The sequence below is a fragment of the Hemitrygon akajei genome, chromosome 6 (assembly GCF_048418815.1).
Source record: "Hemitrygon akajei chromosome 6, sHemAka1.3, whole genome shotgun sequence".
In the NCBI taxonomy this organism is placed as follows: domain Eukaryota; kingdom Metazoa; phylum Chordata; class Chondrichthyes; order Myliobatiformes; family Dasyatidae; genus Hemitrygon; species Hemitrygon akajei.
Genome location: NC_133129.1, coordinates 172,357,216 through 172,369,362, shown reverse-complemented (window position 1 = coordinate 172,369,362; position 12,147 = coordinate 172,357,216).

Genomic DNA, 12,147 nt, shown 5'->3' with positions numbered 1-12,147 from the left:
TGTGGCAGCAGTACAGTACAAAAACATAAACTTACTATTAATTAGAAAATAAATAGACAGTGAAAAGTAAAGGAATAACGAGGTAGTGATAAAAGGTTTGTGGATTATTCAGAAATCTGATGGCAGAGGGGAAAAATTTGGTTTCTGAATCATTGAGAGTTAGTCTAAGTACAGCTCATGAGTGAAGAGTAGGTAAGAAACAGTATTTGAATGCTTGGTTTGCGAACTCTGTAAATAATCATATACATATGCAAATAATTACATATAATCATAAATGTAAACAAGGGTTCTCCATGGCTGTTTCTGTAACAGTTTGGTTTTAGCAGTCAGGATTGTTAGCCCCGAGCTGAACCCCTAAACCTGAAGGAGCAGCAGATTACTTCTCATCCGGCTTGCGCCCTTTGACCTGTTTGGCACTCCATCAAGAGCCAAAGCGTAAAGCCCTGACTCCAGCCAACATAGCTCTCCGGGTCGTTGAGGCACACAAGCCTCCAAACCCTACAACACTGTCATGGTCCTCTTGGAGGACTGGTCCTAGATGGGATTTGATTACTTTCATGACAGGAAACTCGGATCATAGCTAGACCGCTGTTATTTGCCCGGTAAGCAGCATGTCCAAAGACCGCGCACTTATGATAATCACCAACGTGCTTTAGAGAGCCATAACGTTATGCAGCAAACTATTTCCTTTGCTACTGTACAGAGTGACATTGGTTCGGTCATTAAGAACAGAAGTTACAAGATCTTGAACCTTCAGACAAGCAATCAAAGACCCTTTGCTTCAGTGAAGGAATTCACATGTCAGTGTCACTTGAAGGGTAATTTTCCCACTTTCCGTATACTAGAGATTATTGAATAAGCACGGAAGAAAATGGTTCTCAGCGTCATATATGGTGACATATCTGTACTTTGATAATAAATTTACTTTGAACTTTGAACTACCCACACTGTGATAGTTCAGAGGCCTGATGAACTAATGGGATCAATAACAAATATCAGAAAGATGGGGGGGGGGGGAGGATTTGGAAATCTCATTGAAATGTCCTGAATATGGAAAGGCCTGGATAGAGGGGTAATGGGGAAGGTATTTACATTTGTAGGAGAGTCTAGGAATTTCTCAGCCAAAGGATGGAATATTTGTGGAATTCATTGCCACAGAGGACTGTGGAGGCCACATCAATGGGTGTATTGGGTGTACGTAAGGTCCGTGATTGATAAGGGGGTAAGAGGAAGGCAGCGGGGTAGAAATACATCTCTACCAAAGGAGAGGTAAGGCACTCCTTCCTTCCTCCAACCTGCAGGTCAGCCCTGGGCAAGGTGTAGCATCTACTTAGCTCCCCCAATCAGACTCACATAAAACTAATGGGAGCTGGTGGAGGATGGTCATATGAGTAACTGGTCCATATCACAAGTCCTGGTTATGCAATCACTGATGCCAGGCAGACAGCCTCTGAAGAGTACTGATAATTGCTGGGGTCACCCATCTTGTAAAGACACTGCCCAGAAGAAGGCAATGCCAAAGCACTTCTGTCGAAAAATTTGCCAAGAACAATCATGGTCATGGGACCATGATCACCTTCATCATATGACACAGCACATAATGATGATGATAAGGGTTACAAGGAGATGTCTGGAGAAAGGGGTTGGAAAAAAATCAGCCACAATTGAATGATGGAACAGACTCAATGGCCTAATTCTGCTCATGTATCTTGTGTTCTAAAAACTCAGCCTGTTTTATCCTGATCCTACAATACTGTGTACATAATTGTATTTCAAATCATATTATTCTTTTTCCATGTGAAGTAAAATACAAACTTTAATGTTACACATTTGTGAAATATGCCACAAATTTACATTCTGCTACTAGTCTGGAATATACCTAAAACTAGTCACCATTATAATATAAATGATACATTGAGCAGAGAAATCCAAACTTATCCAAAATCCAAAATTATACTATTTGGATTATTTGCCATTCGAAATTTCCAGGATTTTAATTCCCAAGTAAGTCTGTACGCTATGTATTAGCACACTTGCATGTTAGCTTTCAATGAGTCATACTAAAGTGCATTCCCATCTACATTTCACTCTTTAGAATATCAGCCTTCTTGTAAACACGAAAACTGTACTTAAAACAGAGAAATTCAGTACTTTTGTTAACTTGGCATTGACAACAAAAAATACACTGCAGTTTATCAGGATTTAAGTGCAAAAACAGGTCAGTCAGTCATTCAGTTACTCTGCTGTTCAATTAGATCACGGCTGATTGGTATCGTAACTCCATTTATTAAACATGTTTCTGTGACCCTTACTGCCCTAGACTGATAAGAAGTTATCAAATTGGTTTTGAAGTTTTCTATTGAACTAGAACTGAGACCTCCAGTGGTTTATGTGTGAAAATTACTTTCAGATATCCCCCTTAACAGCTTGGCTTTATGCTAAGTTTTAACATTAGCTTAAGTTGTAAACACTAAGACCACACATACTTGCATAGAACATAACAACATGATACAGGCTCTTTGGCCCACAGTATTGTGCCAATCCTTTAACCTACTCCAAGATCAATCAAATCCTTCCCTCCCACATAGTGCAGCATCTTTCAACAATCTGTTTCTATCTCAGAGTCTCCTAATATACTTGCCTCTACCACCGCGCACGGCAGTGCGTTTTATGCACTCACCACTCTATGCAAAAAAAATTACCTCTGACATCCACCACCCCCTCCCACCCCCCCCCCCCCCCCACACACACACACACACACACTTTCCCCAATGACTTTAAAATTATGCCCCCTCATATTAGCCATTTCTGCCCTGGGAAAAAGTCTCTGGCTGTCCACTCGATCTATGCCTCTTAACATCTTGTATGCCTCTATCAAGTCGCATCTCATCCTTCTTCATTCCAAAGAGAAAAGTCCTAGTTTGCTCAGCCTATCCTCATAAGGCATGCTCTCTAATCCAGGAAGCAACCTGGTTGGTCCTTTGCACCCTCTCTACACTTACAACATCCTTCTTATTTTGAAGCAACCAGAACTGAACACAATATTCAAAATGTGGCCTAACTAGGGTTTTGTAGAGCTGCAACATTACCTGACAGCTCTTGAATTTAATCCCTGGATAATGGCGGCCAATGCACCATACAGTATACTTTCTTAACAACCCTATCAACTTGTGCAGCAACTTTGAGGGATCTATGGACGTGGACCCTGAGATTCCTCTGTTCCTCCACACTGTTAAAACTCCTGCCACTGACCCTGTATTCTGCCTTCAAATTTGACTTTCCAAAATGAAACACTTCACACTTTTACAGGTTGAACTCCATCTGCCACTTCTCAGGCCTACTTTCTATCAATGTCCTGTTGTAACACTTGACAACCTTCTGTACTATCTACACCACCAACCTTAAACTCCACTCATTCTCTCCAGATCAAAGCTGTAGCTATGGGCATGGGTACACATACAGGTCCAAGATTTGCCTGCCTTTTTGCAGGGTGTGTGGAGCAGTTGTTGTTCGCCAGACTCACTCCCTTAACTCTTATTCCAGTACATCGATAACCGCATTGTGCTGCGTCCCGTATTCATGCAGAACTTGATCATTTTGTTATTTCTGAAGCCAAAGCGTCCATTCCGTCATCACCTTGACATGGCCACTCTCAAATTTATCCTCTCCTTTTCTGGATCAGATACCATCTCTAGGAGATAGGCTAGGCACTGATATTCATAACAAGCCTACTGACCTTGTCATCCTAGTTGTACCCTAGCAGAGACATCATCAGCCTTCTCCCACCCTTCCTGCAGTTTAACAAATCTTTATTAGAATTCTTCTCTCCTTCTCAATTCTGACAAAAGATCTACAACCTGAAATATTAAGTCTGTTTCTCTTCCCATAGATGTGGCTGACCTGCTGAGAATTTCAGGATATTTTGTTTCTATTTTATCATCAGTAGTTTAGTTTTATCTTGACAGTGTATTGCTTAATCCTTCTGATGTTGCAATCCATTTATATATACTTACCTCAAACTTAATGGTTGAGGATCAGAGCTATAAGTCTTGGAGCTTTATGGTGCAAAACATTTCTTGTTTTCCCCTGTGCTGTTTCTTTTTATATTCCTTTATGAAAAAAGATATTTATATATGATCTTGGGGCATTCAGAGGCTTATAGCAGATGCACAGAATTATGCTATGATCCTGTAATTATGATGAATCCAATCTTCCCTCTAATTTGTAATGACCAGTATGCGCAAAATTCCTGTGCTCTGCATAATTATGTGCACTGAATAATTTCTTCAATAAAAACAGTATAAATAAGCCAGTTCTAAATCTGCAGACAAATCATCGCAAAACTCCACATTGTCAACACTATCCACATCGGAAACCGGAAAAGGAAACGTGATTGCATATGATCGTAAAATATACTTCACATGCCAATGAGGTAGAGAATGACAAACTTTTGTGTGCAGTTTAAATTTCTTTGTACACTAGTAGCAAAAGATGTGTGTGCACACAATCAACGCACACTTTAGAGGGAACATTGGATGAATCTTTAGAAGCTCAAGTCTATTTCTTTATTAGACACTCTCATGGTCAGGTTTTGTTCATGATCATCATCTTTGTGTGTCATGTCGTATCACATGGGTGATCATGGTCTTCCATCTGTACCCATGGCCATGATTGTTTCTGACAATTTTTTTTACAAAAGTGGTTTGCCATTGTTTTCTTCTTGGCAGTGTCTTTACAAAATGGGTGACCCCAGTCATTCAGAAATTATCTGCCTGGTGTCAATGGTCACATAACCAGGACCTGTGATATGCACCAGCTGCTCATACGACCATCCACCCCCTACTCCCATGGCTTCATGTGACCCTGAACAGGGGTTAAGCAGGTGCTTCACCTTGCCCAAGGCTGACCTGCAGGCTAGCAGAGGGAAGGAGCACATTACACCTCCTTTGGAAGAGACATATCTCCATAATGCCATCCACAGGTTTTGTTATGACTATCATAAATGAACAAATACAGTAAAAATCCATGTTTCGAGTAAGGTTCTCATGCTTACAGAAAAACTGGTTCTGTAAAGGTGGAAACATGGGGTGGACTGAGCTTCAGCGTGACTTATTGAAAGATAAGCTACAAGGATACCAACCCACAGTACGCACTCCTACCATCTTGTTCCTTACTTGGTCAGCAACGATGCAGCCAGTGCTTCTAATGCAACTCATAACAGGAATTGATTTATTATTGTCACTTGTACCAAGATAAATGGAAAAGTTTTTTTGCTTATCATCCAGACAGAACATGCTGTAAATAAGTGCCACAAGGCATCAAGTCGCCTCTCATCCTCCTTAAGAGCAGAGGAGGAAGAGAAGCAATGTAAAGAGGTGTGCAAAGAGACATAGACAGGGGAGATAGCCAGAGACTTTTTCCTGGAGTGGAAGTGGTTGGTTGTGGAATACAAGAGGAATGGAGACAGGCTAGCCCCTATAGACATCAATGGATCTGGGGTTGTCAGGGTGAACAGCTTTAAGTTCCTCGGCATCCACATCACCGAGGATCTTACGTGGTCTGTACATACCGGCTGTGTGGTGAGAAAAGCACAACAGCGCCTCTTTCACCTCAGACGTTTGGTATGGGCCCCCAAATGCTAAGAACTTTGTACATCCTGACTGGCTGCGTCACTGCCTGGTATGGGAACTGTACTTCTCTCAATCGCAGGACTCTGCAGAGAGTGGTGCAGACAGCCCAGTGCATCTGTAGATGTGAACTTCCCACTATTCAGGACATTTACAAAGACAGGTGTATAAAAAGGACCCGAGTCACCCCAACCACTAACTGTTCCAGCTGCTACCATCTGGGAAATGGTACCACAGCATAAAAGCACAGACCAAAAGCTCCAGGACAGCTTCTTCCACCAGGCCATCAGACTGCTTAATTCATACTGATGCATCTGTACTTCTGTGTTATATTGACTATCCTGTTGTACATAGTATTTATTATAAATTACTATCAATTGCACTCTACACATTTAGACAGAGACATAACGTAGTGATTTTTACTCCTCATGTATATGAAGGATGTAAGTAATAAAGTCAATTTAATTTTATGAGGGGGTATCATTTTAAATAATTGGAGGAAAGTATAGGGGGATGTCAGAGATCAGGTTTGTTTAACACACACACACAGAGTGTGGTGGGTACGTGGAATGTGTTACCAGGAGTGGCAGTAGAGGCAGATACATTGTGGACATTTAAGTAACTCAATAGGCGTGTGAATGATAGAAAAATTGAGAGCTCCAATGGAGAAAGGGTTAAATTGACCCTGGAGTAGTCTAAAAGGTTGGCATAACATCGTGGACCATGGGACCTGTACTATATGATACTGTTCCATGACCTGTGTCCTGAAATGCAGATCTAGAGTTAGAGATACAGTGAAAACACTGTGCAGTTGGACATATAAAATGCAAGAGCCAGGACACGTTAGATTAGGAGGTCAAGAGTTCATCTTTTGAAGGTCTGATAACAATGGTGTAGAAGCCATCCTTGAGCTTCATGGTAGATGCTCACAAGCACTTGTATCTTCTGTCAAAGCAAGAGGGACAAGAAGAAAGAATGACCAGGGTGGGAAGAGTTCCTGATTATAGCAGGCTCCATTGGAAATTGTTCTCATTACAATTCAAGTGGCTCCAGATGATGCTCTAGGTAAATGCAGCCTATAACCAAGTTGTGTATTACAGCATGTTCAATAGTCTAACTGCCTGGCCAGATATACTCATTGTATTCCAGGCCACTGGGTCCTCATGAAGGGTTTCGGCCTGAAACATTAACTCTTCATACTTGCCTGACTTGGTCCTCCACCATTTTGTGTGCAGTACAGTGGTGATACTGATGCTCTTGCTGATTTGGCACATTACTGGGAGAAGAAATTCATCTCACTTAGTACCAGATAAACCCTATAATTTATTGACCCAAACATTGAACAAATAGCAGGACCTGAGTCAATAATGTTGGTTTACAACTAACAACTCTCACATCTTGAAGACAACCAAGCCTTTATCTCTTGCCCTTTTAAAACACTCATAGCCTAAGGATTGTACTGGCCAAGGGCCTATCATCCATCCCTGAATGAGAAGATGCCAGTGGTTGCCTTCGTGAACCACGGAAGATGATTTGGTAATGAAACCACTAGCCACCTGACACTGTCACCTTGTTTACTGCAGAGTGGTTCCTGGTCCAGTTTCCCAGTGGGACCCCAGTTCCCTATGCATTGTCAGAGCCAAGTGGAGAACAAGGTCTTCTCAGCCGTTCTCTGAGAATGCTTTTGACGGTCACTGAAGACCTCCCCCCCCCCCCCCCCCCACCACCCTTGCCACTGCCTAAGCTATGGAACTTATTAAACATTGGTTCAAACACTCAAAATCATGGGGCACCAGTTAAAAAATATTTTAAATGTTATAAAAAATGCTTAAAAGTTAAAAGCCCTAAAAATCACTTCAGTGTAAAAAACACACTAACATGTACACTTACGTTTTTGACGTTTCAAAGTGGGCTGCTCAGAGGTAAGAGCAGTTGAAGAAGATGTTGCTTATATACCCCACAGAAGCACTGGATACTATGACTTCTACCAAATGGTGTGGTTAAGACCACTACAAAATTGTGTGAAAGATCTGCCCTTTCACCTCTCCTCCCCCTTCCCCCACCATCTTATTCTGGTCTCCTCCCCCTTCCTTTCCAGTCCTGATGAAGGGCCTCGGCCCAAAATGTCCACCATTCATTCCTCTCCAGAAATGTTACCTGAACTGCTGAGTTCCGCCAGCATTTTTCATGTGAGACTCAGGATTTTAGCACCAGCAGCATCTCTTGTGTTTAAAATTTTCTGCACTTTCAGGTCCAGTGATCTTCTGAAAATCAAGAAGGTTATAGCTGCCGTAAATCTGAAACCTATAAAAACAGAGAACATGCTAGAAGCTCAGCAGGACAGGCAGCATCTCCACAGACAGAAGCAGCTAACATTTCTGTCTGTGGACTCATCCTGATATCTGACCTAATCCGCTGGCAGATTCTCGTTCTGTGGATGCTGCTTGACTTCTGAGCGTTTCCGAGACTGTTATTCCAGTACCCAACCCCATCTCCGTGTTATATCACTGGCAAGGAGGTGCATCTAAGCTCTCTGAATTTAGGTAATGTAGTGGAAAATACTACAGATTTAGTTTCAGGTCAGCCCACCACTGTAGATCAATAGGGTACAAAATGCAGCATTTCCCCCCACTGGTTATATCACTATTTTCACAATCTCAAACTTCAAATAGAAGAAGAGAAAAACATTCCATTAAAATTTGGCTGTAGAATATTATTTTTAAAAGGAAGAATGACTTAGATAAAGAAAAATATATCCAACATGCACCTCAACACAAAAGGAATTCGACACACATACAAACGGAACCCATATGATGTTAGTATTTGATATGAATGGTTTATCCTCCTCCTGATACCAGTCCAGACAAAGCAATTACATTCTGTGTCTCTTGCATATCAAAACAATATGTGTATTTTTTGTGAGCAGACCTGAGTTTAGTGTCTGTCTGAGCTATTACTGAAAAGAGAAAACCACCAACTCACTGATGAAAGGCAATGAATTTTGCCATATTTTCTCCAAAATATGTCCACTGTGTTTCCTGTGGCATGATGAGCTGCATTTATGGAGTCACAGAGCACAGATGGTCCAATTGGTCCATGCCAACCAAAATTCCAATCTAAGCTAGTCCCTTTGGGCTGTATGTCCCTCTGAACCAGAGGTTCACAGCTTTTTTCATGCCAATGAGCCATAATCGAGGAGTCCACGGACCACAGGTTGAGAGCACCTGCTGTAAACAATTCCTATCCATGTACCTGTCCAAGTAACTTTTAAGTGTTCCTAATGTACCTGTCTCAACCGCTTCCTCTGGCAGATCATTCCATATGCTTATCACCTTATGAGAAAATTGTCCCTCAGATCCCTATTAAACCTTTTCCCTTTCACCTTAAACTATTTCTTGATTCCCCAACCCTGGGGAAAAGACGGCGCTCATTGACCATGATTTCAATAAGGTCAAACTTCATTGTCATAGACTCATAGAATAGTACAGCATGGAAACAAAGTTCAAAGTAAGTTTATTGTCAAAGTACATAAATGTCACCACGTACAACCCTGAGATGCATTTCTTGTGGGCATTCATAGTAAATACAAGAAACACAATAGAATTAATGAAAGACCATGCCCAACAGAATGGACAATGTGTGAAAAAACAACAAACTCTGAAAGTACAAAAAGAAAGAGAAAAAAATTAATAATAATAATAATAATAATAATAATAATAATAATAATAGATAGATATTGAGAACATGAGATGAGGAGTTCTTGAAAGTGAATCCGTAGGTTGTGGGAACAGTTCAGTAATGGGGCGAGTGAAGTTATCTTCTCTAGTTGAGAGGTAATAATTGTTCTTGAACCTGCTGATGCTGGTCTTGAAGCTCCTGTACCATCTTCTTGATGGCAGCAGTGAGAAGAGAGCATGGCCTGGGTGCTGAGGGTCCTTGATGATGGATACTGCTCTCCTGCAACAGAGTAGATGTGCTGAATGGTAGGGAGGATGTTACCCTACCTACTAAGCCACATCCACTACTTTTTGTTGGCTTTCTGTACAAGGGCATTGGTGTTTCCATAACAGACCATGAAACAACCAGCCAATATACTCTCCACCACACATCGATGGAAGTTTGCAAAGTTTTAGATAACATGACAAATCTTCACAAACTTCTAAGAAAGTAGAGACACTGCTGTGCTTTCTTCATGATGGACCCAGGACAGATCCTCTGATAATATCAAGATTTAAAGTTGCTGACCCTCTCCACCTCTGATACCACAATGAGGACTGGCCCCATGGACTTCTCGTTTCCACCTCTGTCTTGCTGACATTGAATGAGAGGTTGTTGTTGTGGTACCACTCAGCCAGGTTTTCAACTCCCTCCTGCTGTATATGCTGATGCATCATCTCCTTTGATTCATCCAATGACAATGATGTCATTGATAAACTTAAATATGGCATTGAAGCTATGATTAGCCTCATAGCTGTAAGTATAAAGTGAGTAGAGCAGAGGGCAAAGAACACAGCCTTGTGGTGTGCTTGTGTTGAGGAAGATTGTGGAGGAGATCTTGCCTCCAATCCAAACTAACTGTTGGGCCTCCAATCCAAACTGACTGTTGGATCTGCAAGTGAAGATTCTTGTCCTAGAATCCCCTACCATGGGAAATAACTTTGCCATATCTAATCTGGTCAGGCCTTTTAACATTCAGAATGTTTCTATGAGATCCCCCCTCATTCTCCTGAACTCCAGGGAATACAGCACAAGAGCTGCCAGATGTTCCTCATACAGTAACCCTTTCATTCTTGGAATCATTCTTGTGAATCTTCTCTGAACCCTCTCCAATGTCAGTATATCCTTTCTAAAAGAAGGAGCCCAAAACTGCACACAATACTCCAAGGGTGGTCTCACGAGTGCCTTATAGAGCCTCAACATCACATCCCTGCCCTTGTATTCTATACCTGCAGAAATGAATGCCAACATTGCATTCGCCTTCTTCACAACTGACTCAATCTAGAGGTTAACTTTTAGGGTATCTTGCACAAGGACCCAAGTCCCTTTGCATCTCTGCATTTTGAATTCTCTCACCATCTAAATATTAGTCTGCCCATTCATTTCTTTCACCAAAGTGCATGGCCATATACTTTCCAACACTGTATTTCATTTGCCACTTCTTTGCCCCTTCCCCTAAACTATCTAAGTCTCTTTACAGACTCTGTTTCATCAGCATTACCCGCTCCTCCACCTATCTTTGTATCATTGGCAAATTTAGCCACAAATCCATTAATACTGTAGTCCATATCATTGACATACATCAACCTGTTGCCATTCCTCAGGCAGGAGTTGATATACTTCATCACCAACTGCTCAACGCACTTCATTGCAGTGGATGAAAGTGCAACCACATGTTATTCATTGAGGCAGGTTATCATGTTTTTCCTAAGCACAGATATAACTGAAGCCTGCTTGAAGCAGATGGTTACCTCAGACTGCTGGAGAGAGAGGTTAAAGATCTCAGTGTGGTGAACTACATATACCTGTCTGGACACGCTCCCCCCCCCCCCCCCCCGACTGCTCCTGTGGCTCCTCCCACGGACCCCTGTATAAAGGCGATTGAGGCCAGAGCCCTGCCTCTCAGTCTCCAGGATGTAGCATGGTGGTCAATTGCTGCTTGTTCTTTCTTCCAGTCAATAAAAGCCGATATCTCGCCTCACGTCTCAGAGAGTTATCGATGGTGCATCACTCAGTGAACACTTAAGCCAGTTGATCAGCACAGGTCTTTAGTACTCAACCCAGTATCTGTCTGGGCCAGACACTTTCTACGGGTTTGCCCTCCTGAAGGATGCCGTCATGTTGGCTTCAGAAAGTGAAATCAGAGGGTCATCGGGGGCTGGGGTAGTTTGTGAGAGTACCTCCATGTTTTGATGGTCAAAGTAAGCACAAAAGGCATTGAGCTCATCTGGGAGCAAAGCCTGTGGGAGTCACCTGTGTCGTTTTGTTGCTCTTTGTAAGAGGTGATAGCCACAGCTGTCGAGCATCCTTCAGAGATTCAGGTTTGGTCCAGAATTGCCACATCGCACAGGAGATGGCTTTCTGGAGATTGTACCTGCACCTCTTGTGACTTGGTCACCATACCTGAGTGCCACAAAACAGGCTCTCAGCAGATTGCAGATCTCCTGGTTCCTCCAGGACCTTCAGTCCAACTGATTCAACCTGGCCAAGATGCCCATCTAAACCAGGTCCCATTGCTCAAGTTTGGTCCTTATTCCTCTAAACCAACCATTTACATTCCATGTGTCAATTTTTTCACATACGAGTTCAGATGCACCATACAACTCTTGTACCCCCATTCAATTCTTGTAAAAATATGCTAATATCAAACTCGTGCGTGAAAAAACTGACACATGGAATGTAAAAGTTTGGCCACCCCTGCTCTAAACCTTTCCTATCTATGTACTTGTCCAAATGTCTTTTAAATGTTGATTCGAAGGGGCATATCTAAACATGGCCATTGGGCACTTCACAGGTCCATTAT